At 47.7% G+C, this 16,860-nt stretch overlaps 1 protein-coding gene and 1 long non-coding RNA gene across 11 annotated transcripts in view; both read left to right on the top strand.

Moving 5' to 3' along the window:
• Window positions 1-16,860, top strand: part of SLC8A1 (solute carrier family 8 member A1) — a 104,205-nt gene that overhangs the window by 41,165 nt on the left and 46,180 nt on the right. The window lies entirely within an intron of this gene.
• On the top strand, window positions 5,610-11,211 carry LOC140002094 (uncharacterized). Its single transcript, XR_011808027.1, has 2 exons — window positions 5,610-8,699; window positions 8,807-11,211. It is a non-coding gene; the product is annotated as an uncharacterized lncRNA (long non-coding RNA).

Here is a 16,860-nt window from a genome sequence, read left to right as displayed (position 1 = left end):
CAGTCAGTGATCTCTCAATGAGAACCAAGTGTCGTGGGCTCCAGCTCCAGATGAATGCACGCTGGCAAGCCCACTTGACTGGTTTACCATTAACGTTATGGGTGAGCTGTTGGAAGCCTCCACGTAGCGGACTGAGAGCAGGGGTGCTGGCTTCTGAGCACAAAACCATCTCTGTGATGGTGTGCATGGGCTCAGCAGCGTGACGGGGAAAGCTGCTGATATCTCAGGCCAAAGCTAATGATTCTTCAAGGGCTATGGACCCGTTCTCTTCCCCCATATCTGCCATGCTGGTTTTCAAGCCCATGTGTCTGCAGTCCTACCTGAGCACGCATCCCTACCCTGTGGTTCACCCAAGAAGTGATGGCCTTGCCCTCCCAGTGGCACAGCAAAGCCAGAATCAGCACCTCTTTCAGTCTCACACTAAACCTAAAAGCTGGGAGGTAGGCAAAAATTTGCCAGCTAAAGGAAGGGAGGACAATGCTGACATCTGGGGTGTTACATTAGCAAAGCCTCAGCTAGGAGCAGAGGAGGGCAGCAGCAAGAAACACCTCCATCCTGTTTCTGCAAACCTGAGCACCAGAAAAAAAAAAAAGAAAAAAAAAAGAAAAAGGAAAAAAAAACAACACCACCGCTCCTTGCCAGTGAGCATCGTGCAAAACGCCCTGCCTCTGCCCAGCAGTGCTGCTCTTCCAGAGCCCCGTGGGTCCCCCGATGACTTTGCAATAGTTAATAGAGCTTGATAATTCAGGACAGCATGAGGCAGGGGGGCGTCTCTGTGCATTTCCAGGCGCTGTTGCAGATATGGTGGTGAGCGCAGCACGCTGAGACATCCCTGGGAAAGCAGAGCTCTTCGCGCACGCCGCGTGGCAATCATGCCTCAAAGCTGATTGACGATGCGGGCTTGTTAATTTTAACAGAGGTTAATGGATCTCATTGCTAGGAACTTAGCATCCTTTTCTTTGACCATATATAGCCAAGGTATCAACTTACAGGCCTGGGGATTTCAGCTTTCTGTTTAGATTTTAGATGAAAGGCTGCAGTTGGAAGTGATCATTATAAATATTTCCCGCTATCTGGTAGCAGGCTAACTTCAGCCCCTTCTAAGGAATTCACTGGCATTGTCTTTTACAACCGCTGCCCCTGGCAAAGGGCTTTCGAGGGGAGCATGCCTCGGAGCTGCTTATCCCCAGGGTGTGCTGGAGGGATGGGGGCTGAGGCCCCGCATGGCTGTGGAGGACCTCTGCCCTCCGTGCCATGCCGCAGCTCTGTTGCTTTGCTGTGGGACTGCTGCTAGGGCAACGCACACGTCTGGCATCACGCGCTCCAGCAGCGCTCAGGAGCCAAGGAGAGACCATCAGCAGCGCTGCGAGGCTCCCTGCGAGCACCAGGAGAGGGGAAGCCACTGGGATCCAAAATTCTGGGCTTGCGAAAGGGATGGACGCATGCGATGAAAAGGGTCACAGGCATCCTTCACTGGCTTCTCCCGGAGCTGGGGACGGGTTCTGTCCGTGCGATGGGAATCCAGGGATTCGTGGATACTCCACGCAGAAGGGCTAAAAAGAATATAACGGCAGCGAGATCAGTTAGAAATCCTGACTCCCGGGGCCTCTGGAAATTTGTGCCACAGAAATGCCGTGCTCTTGTGCAATTTAGTGTCTCTGAAGAAGAATAAATCTGCTTTCAAAAAACTCCATCTGCATATTGCATGTATTTATAGTTTGCTGCAAGCCTTTCCAGTGAGAACTTTTAGAATTTATTTTAAATTAAAGTGACTAGCGTGACATACCACTACTTAGCCTTTTAACAAAAACATTTTAGTCTTATAAATACAGTTGCTATTATTAAACTCCAGGGAAAGCCAGCAAGCTGCTCCAAATAACATCCTTCTGGTTGCCTGCCTGAGCTCTTCTGATGCGCAGAACCAAGGCATTTGAACACCTTGTTGGAGGCCAGGATCTTATTTTCTGCTTCCATGATGGCTGTTGAAGCTTGTTTAAAACTTTTTTTTTTTTTCCATTGTGTTATTCCTTTATATTGTTTTTCTCCTGGTGGCACTTTCTGGCCTTCTCCCTGGAAGCAGCCAGAGACCTGTCTGTAAGTCAGCTGCTGGGGCTGACTCTGAGGATGGCAGACGTTATCGTCTGGGTTAGCAGAAGATGGGGTAATTTCTGTGATTTTCTATGCCTGTAGAATGAGATTTTAGGAAACGTTGGTGCCTTTGTTCTGCCTGTGTCCATGGCTACCAAGCGATGAAGGGGCTGGAGCACCTCTCCTATGGGGGGAGCCTGAGTGAGCTGGGGCTCTTCAGCTTGGAGCAAAGGAGGCTTGGGGGGATCTCATCAGTGTGTGTAAATCCCTGAAGGGAGGGTGCACAGAGGGCAGAGCCAGGCTCTGTGCAGCACTGTCCAGTGCCAGGACAAGAGGCAGTGAGCACAAACTGGAACACGAGGTTCCCCCTGACCATCAGGCAGCTCTTCTTAACCGTGTGGGGGACAGAGCCCTGGCACAGGGTGCCACAGAGGCTGTGGGGTCTCCTCCTTGGGGATCTGGATGTGGTCCTGGGCGAGCAGCTCTGGGTGGCCCTGCTTGAGCAGGGGCCTCAAGCAGAGGGCCTCAGAGGTCCCTTCCTACCTCAGCTATTCTGGGATTCTCCAATTCCAAGGAACCAAGAGGTTAAAAGGCAGAGAGCCAACAGCTTGGGTTAATCCCGTCTCTTAAACACTGGTGTTTGCCCAGTTTGTTCCAAAACCAGAGCTGAGCAGCTCTTCCTCGTGCAGCCTTTAAGTCTGTGTGGCTGCTAAGAGAGGGAGGAGGCAATAAATCACTTCAGCCAAAGGCATGGACCCATCCAGTCACTTAATTAACGAGGGGCTTTCTCCTTATTTGTAACCTCCTTTCAAAGCAAATGAGTGTGACTGGTAATGAAAGGAAACATATGCAATAGTTTAAAAATAGATGTCAGGGTAGTGAGGAGAATCATTGCCCTGCTGTGTGTAGCTCAAGACAGCATTCAGCATATCCCATTTGCCTGATGCTCTGTGAATGGGAATGAACCTGAGTGTATGGGGGGCTCCTGCCCCAAAAGTGTCCCTCTGTGTGTTGCCTAAACATAAAAACAGATCCTGCCTTCCTGATCTTACAGGGTGGAAATTGAGGCACAGGGATCTGGGACCAGCCCATGGGAAGATCCTGGTGTGCATCGTTGCACCAGCTGGGGGGCTTTGGGGTTGGCCCTCTGCCTTTCAGCTCCCCACTGGTGGTGCTGTCACAAAAGAGGAGAGAAACAACAGCCGTATCATGCCTCTTTCTGGTCAGCCCATATCTCTTAATGTGCATTATAAAGAGAAAAACAAGGCAGCCTCCAGTCTCAGGAGCTTGGTGACCCCAAACCATGCACCCAGGAGATATGGGGATTTCCAGAAACTTGTGGATATTTGTTTGCTGTGCCTCACAAGGATCCGTCTTCATCAGACGGGACAGCCGGGGCACTGGGCAACAGAAACAAAGAGCACAGTGGCCCACAGCAGTGGGGACCCCTGGTGTCTCCTTTCAAAGCCAGAATTTTCTGCCCACAGAATCACAGAATGATCTAGGGTAGAGAAGACCTTCAATATCATCAAGTCCAACCATCAACCTGACCCACTGAGTCACATCACTAAATTATGTCCCTTAGTGCCAGGTCCACACATCTCTTAAGTACCTCCAGGGGTGGGGACTCCACCACCTCCCTGGGCAGCTGGAAGTAGGAAGCGTTAAGATTTTAGCTTTTATCTTTCTGTCTGGCATGGGACATTAAGAGGTATCAGGAGGCTTCTGTGGAAACCTTTTTTGTTTGCTTTGTCCTTATTCCAGGTTTCCCTTTCTTTCTATTTTCCTTCTTAATTCAGAGAGCTTAAAGGACTCGTAAATATTATGCTTCAGAATTAAAAGCAGACAAACTTATTCCGTCAAGTTCTGAAAATAGCCAGGAGTTGGCGATTCTGGGGCTGCATCCATCCCTATCTGAGCTCATGCACTTTTCTCCAGTCCTTCCCTGAATGTCCGTGCCTGCATATAGGATCTGTCCCCAGGCAGTCACTCGCCTGCTGCTCCTCTTGCCATACAAAACAGTGCCTGGCACTGGTGCTGCGAGAACAATCGGGGCAATTCCATGTGCAAACCGGAAAAAAAGCAAACACTCAAGCACGTATGGAGGAAAAAATTAGTTAATCTCCGTGACAATTACTTTATTATTGTTTTCTAGCCCTGGAGGTTTTGCGATGGTTCACAAGATAAGAAAAGTCTTTTTGCCGTATATGCAGCATTTACTAATCTGCCAAGTAATTGCATTGGTTGTAAAGACGGTGTGCTAATAAGCATGTGTGCAGCTGGGATGCAAAAACCAGAGCTAATCCAGCTGGGGGTGCCGAGCAATAGGCAGTGCAGAAGTAATGATTATTAATGGTGTGTGTTGACTTAGGCTGATAATGCCCCAGAGCCTTCGTTCTCCGTATCTCACCAGCGGTAAATGGATGCTTGGTGCGGAAGACAAATAGCATGTAACTAGGAAACTGCCCACCACTAGACTTCCTTCTTATATTTATATAAGGTAGTGTGTCCCGAGAGGCACAAGTTCACCAGAGTGGAGACTTTGGGATGTTTTTGGAGCTGAGGGCCACCAAAATACCAGGGCAGGGGATGGCACCCTGCTTCTAACGATTTTCGTTGCACAAAGGATTGTGGAACTGTGTTCGGACGTGATAAATGTAGACACAATGCGATGTGTGGGCAGGAGCAAGGCAGGTTGCGTATGGGGAGGGCTCTTGTCTGAGTTAATTATTCCCAGAACCAGAAATAATTAGTGCTGAGACTATTTTTGGAAGCAAATGCAAGATGAGCTAGAGAAATATTAAACAGGCAAAATTATTATGCAGTCTGAAGGATAGAGCTGGTTGAAAAGGGAGAAAAGAAAATTGAAAAAATACAAAACCTCACAGTGTGGAAAAAAAAAAAAAAAAAGCTAGATTAACCCCAAAAAAATTCCTAAACCAACTTAAAACCTAGATACTTCACATTTTCACTTTCTGGCTATTATTCCATCTTGCCAGACAGGATGATAGGTGACCGTCAAGTCACAGGAAAGGTTAGGGAAGAAAATTATTTTTTATTATTATTTTATTTTATTATTATTCTCATTCTTCCTTAAACTTTTTTTTTTTTCATTTTCTACTCTTCATCTGTTCCAGAATTCCTTGGGTTTGTGGGAAGAAATCTCTGATATGGCAAATGTAAAGTAAAACCATTCCTGTTGTAACTTTATATGGTTTCAGAATTTCTTCAGCTTTAGAAGGTCTCTAGCTATAAGAAGTGAGAGAGCACTTTTTCCCTTTTTTTTTCTCTCCATTATTGACAGTTTTAAAAAAATAATGAGAAGGTGGAAGTAAAAGAAATAGGTAAGAAAGAGAAACAATGAGGACTTAAAGCAATGGAATAGGCAGCTAAAATGTCATTCTTAAACATTTTATTTCAAGGATGGTGAGGGCTTGAAATTTTTAGCTAAGAATTTCAAGATAACTTCCATGGGGAAAAAAAAAAAGTTTTTAACAAGACATTTTTGGACAGCTCTGATAGTAACCTTATTCCTCTGAAGAAAATTTTGGACATTTAAAGGAAATAATGATTTTTTCCCTAAGCCAGAGCAGCAAGTGGATTGACACAAATGCAGTGATCTACTCTGCCTTGCTTAAGGATCCAAGATCCCTTAGATTCAATATGAAAGCTGGGAAAAACGCCCTCCGTAAGGACAATTGGTACTTCAGAGAGAATATTTAAAGCCAGAACTGTCACAAGCAGAGGTATCTGATTGTAGGGCACTACTTCTCAGATGACACGAGCTGATACTGCAGTTGATAAAAGCAAGCAGCAGAAATGTGAAATGTGTATGTAGAAAACTGGCCTTATTGCTCTCTTGATCCGGTTTTGATTGCTTAGGAGACTCGTGCAGCCGTGCCAGAGGTGTCCATGGCACAGCAGCAAGTTGTGCAGATGACCCCCTAGCTCATGCCAGCCCTGCTCCAGGCCACAGCAATACCTGCAAAGACACTGGTTATGCTGGAGAGAGCTGATTTGCCTTCCTTGCTTGGAAGAGAAACATCCTCACTGAGATGTTTCTAGGGTGGGAAACCAGGAGGAAATCACATTTGCAGGCCTGTCTCAGGGCACACGGATGTTCAGACAGAGTGATACACAAGGGATAAATACAACCCTCACTTCCAAACTTGTCTGGGCTGTCTTTGTATGTGTTCCCCCACCAGACAAACTTTTTCTGACAAGACTGGTCGGTCCGAGGGCCTTGGTAGCTGGGATCTCACAAACCTTGTCTGTACAAGATGGAGAACACAACCACAGACCACCACGAAGAACTGGGCCTCTTCCATTTGATATTTAATACGAACTGACTAAAATCTTGGGCGTAAATTGAGCGCAGCAGTGAGCAGCTCGAACTGCAGCTGTAATGGTGGAAGGAAGTGATTTTTTTTATTACTTAGACTTGTGAATATGTCTCCCAGATCACATGCGTGCCCATGGAGAATGGAAATGAGGGACCATTTGGGGAGCTAGCGAACAACTGCACTCCTCTGAGAAACCTTTGTGTTTGAGGATGGGGGATTTTACCTGTGAGCCTGCATGCTTGGTCAAGCATCCATGGGGCTTCTGTCATGGGAGGCCCTAGGAAGATGCATCATTGGTTTTCGCAAGTTGAAAACAACCAAAATTGCTTTTGTTCCCGAGTAAGTGGTTTGGATCTCATTTTCCCACTGCATATTGTACCTTGCAGACTAAAAAAGACATGAGAAATAGAAGTGACTGATTTTTCCATTCCTTAAGCTGCCTCCACGTGGGTTGATTGCTCAGGGGATTTCAAGGCAGACTGAAACACAGACAAATGCTGGCTTCATGTACACTCTTAAATATTGCTGTGTTTTGAATTTTGTTAGAAACTTGGCAGACTTTTGCTCAAGCTCTAACTTCCTTTTCTGCCTTCAGTTTATCAGCTGCCATAATTTCAGATGCACAACCACAGTGTGCAACCATTTAGCTCAGCACGCATGAGCAAGGGAAGCACTCTAAGAACATGTCTGGTTAAAGTACTCGTCATATTAGGAGCTGGCAGCCAGGGCAAATTAGACCCAAATTGGTACATTGCACAACTGAGGAAACTCATTCTCCGGCATGTCTTATGCCATCAATCCTACTGTGCTTGGACAGGAAGCTTAACTGCTCGGGAAAAGGCCAGGATCTTCTCTCTGTTGTATTCTCTGAGCTCTGCCCAAGGAGACCTTGGGTGCATATATACTCAAGGGCATATGTATTCAAGGCAGAGGGTGTAATAAAATAGTGCCTCTGTCAGAAAGTAAATTCCGCCTTGTGATCTTTCGGAGCTGACTGCAGCCCTAAATCCTGCCGATGAGGCAGCCATAATTCCTTTTGCGAGGCGCCGAAGACAGATGCGCAAACCCTAGTCCAGCATGGAAATAGGTGTTTTTCCATTGCTCCAAAGAAGATTTTGACTTGTGAAGCCAGGGTTCTTCACTTGGTTTTGCTGCAGCGTGTCCTGTTCAGAGTCAAAAATGTGGGATGTCAGAAATTGCTGGTTCTGGACATAAACATTGGACAATTAGGTCTCACAAACCTTTGGGGATGGGGAAGAAACAAGCAAGGTGTGGAGAAGAGATGGGTGCAAAACAGCTGTGCGAGGAAATCGGTCCCTCATGAGCAGCACCAGCCCTCAGCACTTTGATGACCTAAAGGCAGGACTGGAAAAAAAAAAAAAAAAAAAAAAGGCTGACTGATAGCTGATGAAGCTATTAATGTGACGGGATGGTTTTTTGAGCATGGTCCAGACCACAGCATGTTTGGGAGTCATTGGCAGCTTGCCATCTGCAAGGGAGATATTCGCGGTCTCCCTCAGTGCAAGAGGGAGAAATTCCCTGTTTGCTTTTTTGCTTCCCACACAAACAGATCCAGCTGGTGTTCAGACTCCAGCTGGGGAGAGTTTGGGATGCACCTCTCTGAAGCAGCTTGGTTTTCTATGGGAAAGAAAGTTTTTACCACCGTAACTTTGAGCACTGCTGAGTGCAGCACGGCTCCAGGAAAGGCAGTCAGGGTATGTGTGGCTGCTGAGCAGGGGGACACGATGGGCACCGCATCCTGAGGAGGTCCTGCGAGCTGGAAGAAGTGTTGATTACCGACCGTAGCAAAAGCTTCTTTCTTCTGCGGCACTGCAGGGGGTGTGCTAAGTGGAGCAAGAAGCTGTGCAACCCGCTGTAACGTCCCAAGCCGTCAGCCTGGAGTCACCGCCTGGGGACTTGTTGCAGCCATGAGAACGGGCAGTCCTGCTGACCCCACGGCCACGCCAGCATCAGCCTCGCAGGCAGGATGAAACCTTCCAGGAGGACAAAGCCTTCCAGGAGGGTGGTGTTGCTTTGCTCCTGGTCTGGCAGGTTCTGTCCTGGGCTCTTGTGAAGGCTGATTTCTCCATGGCCTTGGCATCCCCCTGCAATTCCCGCTGTTCCTGATGGCAGGGCATCCAGACAGAGCAGAAATATGTTAGCTCTCTGTTATCTTGACTTCTGGTGTTGGTCAGCTGCTGGCACCTTCCAGGGAAGAAGGCAAGAGCAAGCCTGTGGGTGCCAGTGCAAATGGAGATCACCCAAAAGGTGAGGACACAGTTGTGCTTCAGAGACCTGCGGCACACACCTGTCTCGAGGAAAGCGAGGGCTTTTCATTCATGTTCATTCCCTCGCTCTGCTTTCCTTTCTTTCAGCCTTCTAATTGCTGTTCCACAGCACGTTATTATCCTGGTTTATCACCCAGATGCTGGAAGCTGGGACAGCCTCCCAACCTGCCTCGGAGAGGAGTTACTCCAGAGCAAACCAGGCAATGCCTGGGAGAGTAAACAAGGAAATAAAGAGAGCTCGAGAGCCTGACATGTTTGGGGTTTGATGGTGCAGGAATAGGAGGAGCCCTTGTGCCCCTGCCTCCCTTGCTGCTGGGACTGCCTCGAAGCTGAGAGCCCACTGTTGTAGTGCCGGAAAGCAGCCCCTAGAAAAGAGGTCTCCTTGCAGCCGTGCTTCATTCTTGAGAAATTAAAGCAAGTTCTGGGAAAGCAGACGGGTGCTGGAGACCCTGGGAGATGTGGCTCAGAATGGAAACGCCTTGGCTGTTTGGTCTTTGAGTCACACACACGTCCCAGCCATGGCACCCCCGGGAAAGCCTCAGCTCCCCTGGTGAGCTCCACACATCCGTATGTTTTGCTGGAAATGCAAATCATTAATTAAGACTGCCTTGATGAGCAAGGTTTGGGGGTGGCTGCGCTCCGTTCGGTGTCTTGGTGTCTCAGACTGCGAGGGAGCAGGTGCCTGAGACTTACTGCACACGTGGGGCAGATCCTGCGTGTGCAGCAGAAGTTTCCACGTAGCAAGCAAACACTTCAAAGATGCTGACCCAAATCCCGCGGGAGAACAAGGCAAGATTTTTGTTGGCTTATCCGTGTGTCTGCATAATTCATGCAATTCAAAGTAGGGAGCAGGTTACGTGGGGACCCGTCTGCGACTGTGGCTCTTTCAAGATAAACCAGAGTGGAGATAGCCTGGGGAAAAATCCTGGGAGATGAGAGAAGCCGGGCGGACAGCCAGGGAGGCTCTGCTGAGGAAGCAGCACGGGTGGACTGGGGGTGGTGGCTGCATGGGGTCAGAGGAGGGGGTGCTTGCAGCTTCAGCACCCCACAGCATGTGGGTTCACACAGGGCCTTGTTGCACCACGGGACGAGTGCCGGAGCCCCTCTGCAGATGTTTTGTTCCCTGAATTTCAACAGCATTGCACAGGATGCAAATCGACACGGCTTCACAAGGAGTAGGGCAGCATCTCAGGCTGAGTCTGTGTTCGAATTTGGGGGCACAACTATCCACAGTAGTGTGACCACTCAGGGTCCTTCACGTCTGCGCATATCTAATGCTCCCCAGCGACAGGCACGTAGAATAACTCCTCTCTTTCAGGAGTGAGTGAAAATTTTGCCTTGTGTCGCCAGGTTTTAGCAGCTATTCTCATCCTTTTATCTGCGTCCCCTGAGACACGAGGAGCAGGGATGGCTCCGCACAGATGCGCTGCGGCATGAGCACAGGAATGAAATGATCCCATCCGGTGCATGATCGAGAGGCTCGGCTGGCTTACTCACCAAGCCCCTCGTAAACCACTTGGTAGACTTCTGCTGCTGGTTTTGGGGGTTAACTGCACATTTTTTGGTCACGAGGAGGTGCAGCCTCTGCAGGGTGCTTAGGGGCAGTTTGATTTCATGTGTGTTTTCTGGAGCTGTGGTTTCTATTTGCACATCAGCAAGTGTAAGCCTGCATGTTCAGAAAGAGCTTAGAGGATGAAGACAGCCATGGTGCTGGTCTGAAACAGCGTGACCCAGCCTGGCCACGGCCCCAGGCCCCGCTGCATGGCCATGACCTACATACACCCGCGCCGGCGGTGGACGTATTCCCAGACTTTTTTAAAGAGTTTGTTCCTCTTGGCCTCGCTGGGAGGAGCAAGGGAGGGTTTTTTGGGGCCAGGCTAGGCACGTCTTTATCTTAGAGGCACTCCTCAGCATGCACTTTTTTTGCTGCGTAAATAATAAATAGCAAGATTAATATTAAACAGCCTCTGCGCTCACCAAGCCTCACTGAGCACGTGAGATCTGAAGAGCATGAAGGCCATTTGTCTTTAAAGCCAGGCAGAATTTCTGGTGTGCCACTCTCCTTTGACAGAGGGAGGAAGCAAGGTTTACTCCCTTGCTATTCCCTCTGCTCCTTCTGCCACACCTCGCTGGATCCTCTCTTGCACTGGACTGCATCCTTTCTGTGACCTGGAGCTCCTCCTTGCACCATGACCACCACCATCTCCTCCTCCTTCAGCAGCCTACACGGGGACAGCTCAGGGCACGGCTTTGCCAGACCCTGGCTGGGGGCACAAGCATGAAGAGAGCAGTGAAAACACGGAAATGATGAGAGTGCAGAGCTTGGCAGAGCTGGGACAAGGTCACTTTCTGGCAGGGGACCTAGGAGGATGCATGACAAGGACGATGGAGTCACTGTCAGTGCAGTGGGTGACACCTGGTCGGCTAGCTCAGACTGCGTGCCCATGCATGGGTGCGCATGTAGGCGAGGAGGGGGGCAGCAGGACGATGCAGTTGGCTTTTCCATCTCTGCTTTCTGCGACTCGATGGTCATCGATCATTTTGGAGAGCTAATCGCGTTACTCCGCGGTTCCAGGTGAATAAGGAGCGGGCACGATCCCCGGGGATCTGACACGCTGCAAAGCAGGCATCCGTCTGCCAGGGCGTTATTGCATTAGCTAAGCATTTCTGTTCCTGTTGATGCATCCTCTGCTCTTGCATTGCTGCTGACAGCGCGTGGAGCAACACGCAGCAGCGCTGAGGCGAGGCCGGGCAGCCTGATTCGATTTCGTTGCTTGCTTGTGGAAGATTCATGGGAGATAGGAGGGAGGGGAAAAATCCAGATGAAGATGAAAAATGACGTTGCAGATAAAGGCTACTGATGAATATACAGAGCTGGTCTTTAAATCAGCCTTCAGAGCCTGAAAGCAACACACACGCTCACAAACGCAAAGCCCAGGCTGCACATAATGGATTTTGAGAAAATGAGCCCTCGGCTCCCTCCTCCCCGCTTTACTTTTTAGAGAATGCCTTTCCTTCATTTTGGAAATGATTGCATTATCTCAAACTGCTTGTAAATCTTGTTAGCCAAGTAATATAGTTTGGACTAAATGTCTGTTCCTACATGGGCCCCAGGGGAATATGGAAAATAACCAACGCAGGCCTTTGTGAACTCCCACCATCTCTGCGAAGGAGACTCCTTTTTTTTTTCTTTCTGATTAACCTCGGTTCTTTCTTTGGTGAGGCAGAAAGAGAAGCAGCAAGATTAATGAAAATTGGTTCTGTTAAAGCCAGTGTTTTCTAGCAGTGTGTGCAGCCTTGCCACTGAACTCCTCACCAAACACAGAATTAATCAAACCGGAGCGCAGGCACTTAGCTACCCTGCGTGCATGGACACACACGTGTGTGTGTGTGCAACAAGGCGCCTGCACCAGATGCATTTGCAATTGAAAGGAGCGGAGGAACAGAGACAACATGTTAATTTTCCTATTTATTATTTATGCGTTTGAGAGTTTGCACCAGCAAAGCTCAGAGAGCTGCGACTGATGAGTTAATTGGACACCACAGCAGCATCGCTGGAAGAAACTGCAAGCCCGAGGACAGAAATAGCAGCTGGGGCTCTAGGAGAGCGTGGCCAATGCGTGTTGATGTGCTTAGGGATGCAAAGTTAGAGCTGATGCTCCTGCCCCAAAGGCAGGAGAGGCAGGGGGGGCTCCCCAGGCCCCACTGACCTGCACAGGGCCATGTTATAGGCATTATTTCTTCCCCAGTCGGGTGGCTGGACCGAAATGGCCCTGCCCAAGCCCTGGCTATTTTACTCTGGAAACACTCCCCTGCTATGACAAGCTGTTTCTTCAGGCTCTGAACCTGCTGGACATGGGTGTGAGCAGGTTTAGAGAGCACTTTCCCATAGGAAAGGCCAGGAAGACGTGACCTTTGTAAGCATGCCACGGGCTGCCTGCTTGCCCTCTGCAGCTTGCAAGTAATTTCTTTTCCAAACCCATCGCTTCTGGCTGAAATGCCCAGCCATAAAGCACAAGGTTGAGAGCAGTCAATCCAGGGAGGGAGGATAGGGAAATAGGGCTGCCATAGGATAAAAAACACTGATGGTTGAAATCCTATCCACTGGGAGCCAGGGGAAACCCTCCTCAGAGGGTTATGCTGAGTCTTACACAGACCAGAGAAAGCAAATTCAGTCATTCCCCTTATCCAGCAAATTCAACACTTCTTTTTTTTTTTTTTCTGTCTGCAGACATAGCAATTTTTTTTTTCTTAATTATTTGCATGGATTTACAAATTGCAATCAGCATCTGGATTCCTCAGGCTTCTCTTAGAACAAATTCAGCTGTTGGCCACTGGGGTTAGATCAGCCTCTGCTAAATGAGCAGAGGAATTCCTCCTTCCTCTGGGTACAGTCTGCCAGGTGAGTTTTCCAGACCTCGACTTGCTTTCAGTTTTTATTGGGCACTGTAACAGCCACGCTTTTTTCTAAACTTGCATTTAAAGTAACTTCATTTTCCACCTAAACATCTAATTCTTTGTTTAATCCTACTAATCTGCCGACCTCAGAAATACTTTGTCAGTTATTGCCACACTTTTTCATGCTGTGAGTAAAAATAGAAAAATCCTTTTGTTGCTCATAAATCCGTCACTTTTTAATTTTTCCAGGAGATCACTTGCTTAAGGAAGGATAAATGAGAAGTGTCAGGCAGACCTTTTCTATATTGCTTTATCTTTAAGCTAAACAAATCCACTCTGTGCAGCCTGTCTTCCTATGGAAATGTCTACACCCCTTAATTAGCTGTCACCCTGATACTGCTGTTGTCCCTTTTTGGGGCAGAATGACAGAAAGTGAATATGTGCCCTCCCTGCAGATGTACCAAATGCCATCATGCTGGTTTGATGCTATTTTTTTTTCAATCCACCGTTTCCATGTCCAAGGGTTTCTTTTCAGAGAGGAGCTCTTCACTGGGCTGACTGCTTTTCACTAGCGGTTACAGCTTATTTGCAATGTGGAGCATGAAGGTGCAGGGTTTTTGTTTTGTTTTATTTTGTTTTGTTTTGTTTTGTTTCCATCAGTGTGTGCATTGCTTTGCATTAATTTCTGCAGACTTTGTCTTTCCACTTCCTTGCCCTTTGTGGGTACCTTTGAAGTTTCTCACAGTCTTCTCTGACCTTCAGTCAAATCTGCATATATATGTATATATGCATGTGTAGGTATACATACATGTATATGGAGGGATGTACATGTATATACGTTTTGTTTTGTTTTTTCTCAAAATTTTAAAGAATTTATGAACCCCTGTATATCCTTCCATGCAACTGTATGGCACCCTGCTGTTGAGCATGTCCTCCTGAACACTGACCATTTGTTCTTCCCCCTTCTTTTCTGCCTCCAAGCTATTTTTGAAACCTTGACCTCTCTCAGCTCTCTTTAACTATCGATCACTGCCTGTCATTGCCACCATTTCGTACGGCCTGGACCAGGTTGAAGCTGTTTGAGCCACACACCAGATAGGGCTGCACAGAGTGCTCTTAGATGTTTATCCTCAAATTTCCTGCTCTGACACCAGACGCCTCCAGTGATGGCTCACCTTCTCTCCAAACTTAATCCAGTTACTGCACAAAGCCACTTTGTACATTGAAAAAGCAATTGTTAGAAATTGTTGTGCAAGGAGGCAGGAGAGGAAGCCAAAACGTCTAAGGCCTGATATCGCTCTGCCAGAGAGCTCATGAGGCTAAGCAGATCCAGGGCTCAAGGTTGCACCATTGGCTGCCCATCCATCCTACAAACCAGCTGCTTAGCTTGATTCACTGGGCAAGTCTTAGCCTTGAAGCCACGTTTTCTAAAACCCAAATAAGCAAACATGCAAGCAGATCTAATTCTCCTCTGGTAACCCTCCTGGGAGCAAAGAGCCAGCTTCTTTCAGGGTGTAAACCATTACTGCCCACTGAAGCCAGTGAAGCTGTTGATGGGCCAGCTCTTACTTCTCCAGGTGGACCATGAAATGATTCCACCACTGCAGATCCAGACAGCCTCCATCAGCAGAGGGTAGACAGCATATTAGGGAGTCCTTAAGGAGGCCAGAAACAACAGCAGCAAGTTTTTTGTGATGCAGCAGAGATGGCTGGCCACTGTTACACAACCTGAATTAAAATAAGTGGCAGCCCCTTCAGTGAACATGATGAGGGCTACTGCCTTTGCTCGCCTTGTGTTGTAGCCTTTCAGCTTTAGACTTACCTTGAGAGGATCCAGGTTCCTTCATTTTATGAAGATTTCACAAAAAGTCTAAGCTAGCTTCATGTTCACTGAGTGTCTTTGTGACAAATTATCTGATGACAAGGCAAGGGGAGGAGTGTTTTGCTCTAGCAAGGGCTGGTATCTCATTCAGCACGAGGAGCTGCTCTCTTAATGGTTCTGTAAATAAAAATCTGCTTTATGCTGCGAGAAATGGAGTGTATCATGCATGCTGTCACTGAGCCATTCTGAAACAATGTTAAATAGTGTAAAGGGGAAAGAGAACATAAAAACAGACTATGAGCTTTTTTTATCCCAAAGCAGCATTGCAATGTGTGTGTTGGGGGTGGAATTCGGAATTTCTACATTTCAGTATAGTCACAGTTCCCTTCAAACTGGGAGACCAGTCCCACTGAAAAGCACTAGGAATTCAGTGAAGCATTCACTTCAGGAAGCAGAAATTCTGGCAGCATCCTAAAGCGAGCTGGGCTGGTCAAGCCATGTATTGAAATGACATAGGAAAGGGACAGTGCAGTCTGCAGACAAATGAAGCCTGGGGACAGCTCTGCATGTAAAGTGATCCTGCTACAAGCACCCTCCAGCCCTGCCTGCCAGAGCTGTATTTACTTTCTCCGTTGGGTGGCAGGCAGTTTTCCAGCTGCTCCCACAGGTCCCTGTCTCAGCAGGTCTAAAAAGAAAATAAGAACCCCTCTGAGTTTCTCTTGTGGGCATGTAGGCGATGCTGCTTCACAGGATCATAGGGATTTTGTCTTTGAGGGGTAACTACAGAGTCTGGATTAGATCCAAAGTCTATATAAACCCTCACTTTCAGGGCGAAGTCCTGAGGCCATGCATTTCAAAAGCTGGTGGAGGCAGGTGTATTTTATGCTAGCACATGGTCTAGCTTTTTCTGTTTTACTTGATGATTTAGGAGCTGAACCAATTCAAGAGTTTAAATGGCTTTGAAGCCCAAATCTCCACAGGTTGCCACCAGAGTATAGATACGTGCATACATAGACATTGTTCTAATGGCTGCAATGAGTGTTTGTCTTAGCATCCTGAGCAAGGGGACTCAATTAACCTTGGCCAACACCACTGGGCAAATTTACCAAGGTCCATTCCTTTTTTAATCATCCTGCCAACTTCTCCAGCTGGGAGAATGATGAAAGGCTTCATCTGCTGCCACAAAGCTAGGAGAATAAGGAGAAGTATGGAGGTGTTCCTACAGGGGAGTCTCACACAACAGCTGCTTCAGCAAGGTTGAAGCAAAAGCAGCTCCTAGCAGAGGATGTGACGGCTCTGATCTATTGTGCAAAAATGAGGGTTCAAAACCCTGGCAAAGGGTCCTTATCCTGCATGATGGAGTGGCCTTTTGCATGTCCATACCTCCACAGGGAAGCTATGTTCTCACCTCTTTGCCCAAGCACTGTAAACAGCTCTGCAAAACTGCACATGAACTCTTCAGCCGCCCTCAGGAGTCCTGGCTTGACCACATCACAGAGCAGGACCGCATTCCTGACCGATGCATGACTTTTCTTTCAGTGTCAGTAAGGCAGTGGGACTGCTAGCACCAGCACTAGCACTTGGAAATGTCCTGTGGCTTAAGATCTGAGACGTCTGGTCTGAATTGTACTGAAATGAAGGACATTAAAAAACAGGAGGGGGAAACTTGGCCAAGATCCCGATGTGCCTCTATGTTTGTGCGAGTGCACATGCCAACAAAAAAAAAAAAAAAAAAAAAAAGGAAAAGAAAAAAAAAAAAGAAAAAAAAATACTGGGTATGATTCACCCAAATATTGTGTGGGGGAATCATTTTCCACCAAGGAGATAATTGCTAATTACATGAATATGAAGCAATTTGATTTGCAAAGTTTTGTTCTTTGCAGCCTAAGAAACCTAATTTTGCAGGAACTGAGGTTACGGG

This window comes from Anas platyrhynchos, chromosome 3 (genome assembly GCF_047663525.1).
Source record: "Anas platyrhynchos isolate ZD024472 breed Pekin duck chromosome 3, IASCAAS_PekinDuck_T2T, whole genome shotgun sequence".
Classification (NCBI taxonomy): Eukaryota; Metazoa; Chordata; class Aves; order Anseriformes; family Anatidae; genus Anas; species Anas platyrhynchos.
The sequence above is the reverse complement of the archived record's forward strand: the minus strand, read 5'-3'. Positions and strand labels throughout refer to the sequence as shown.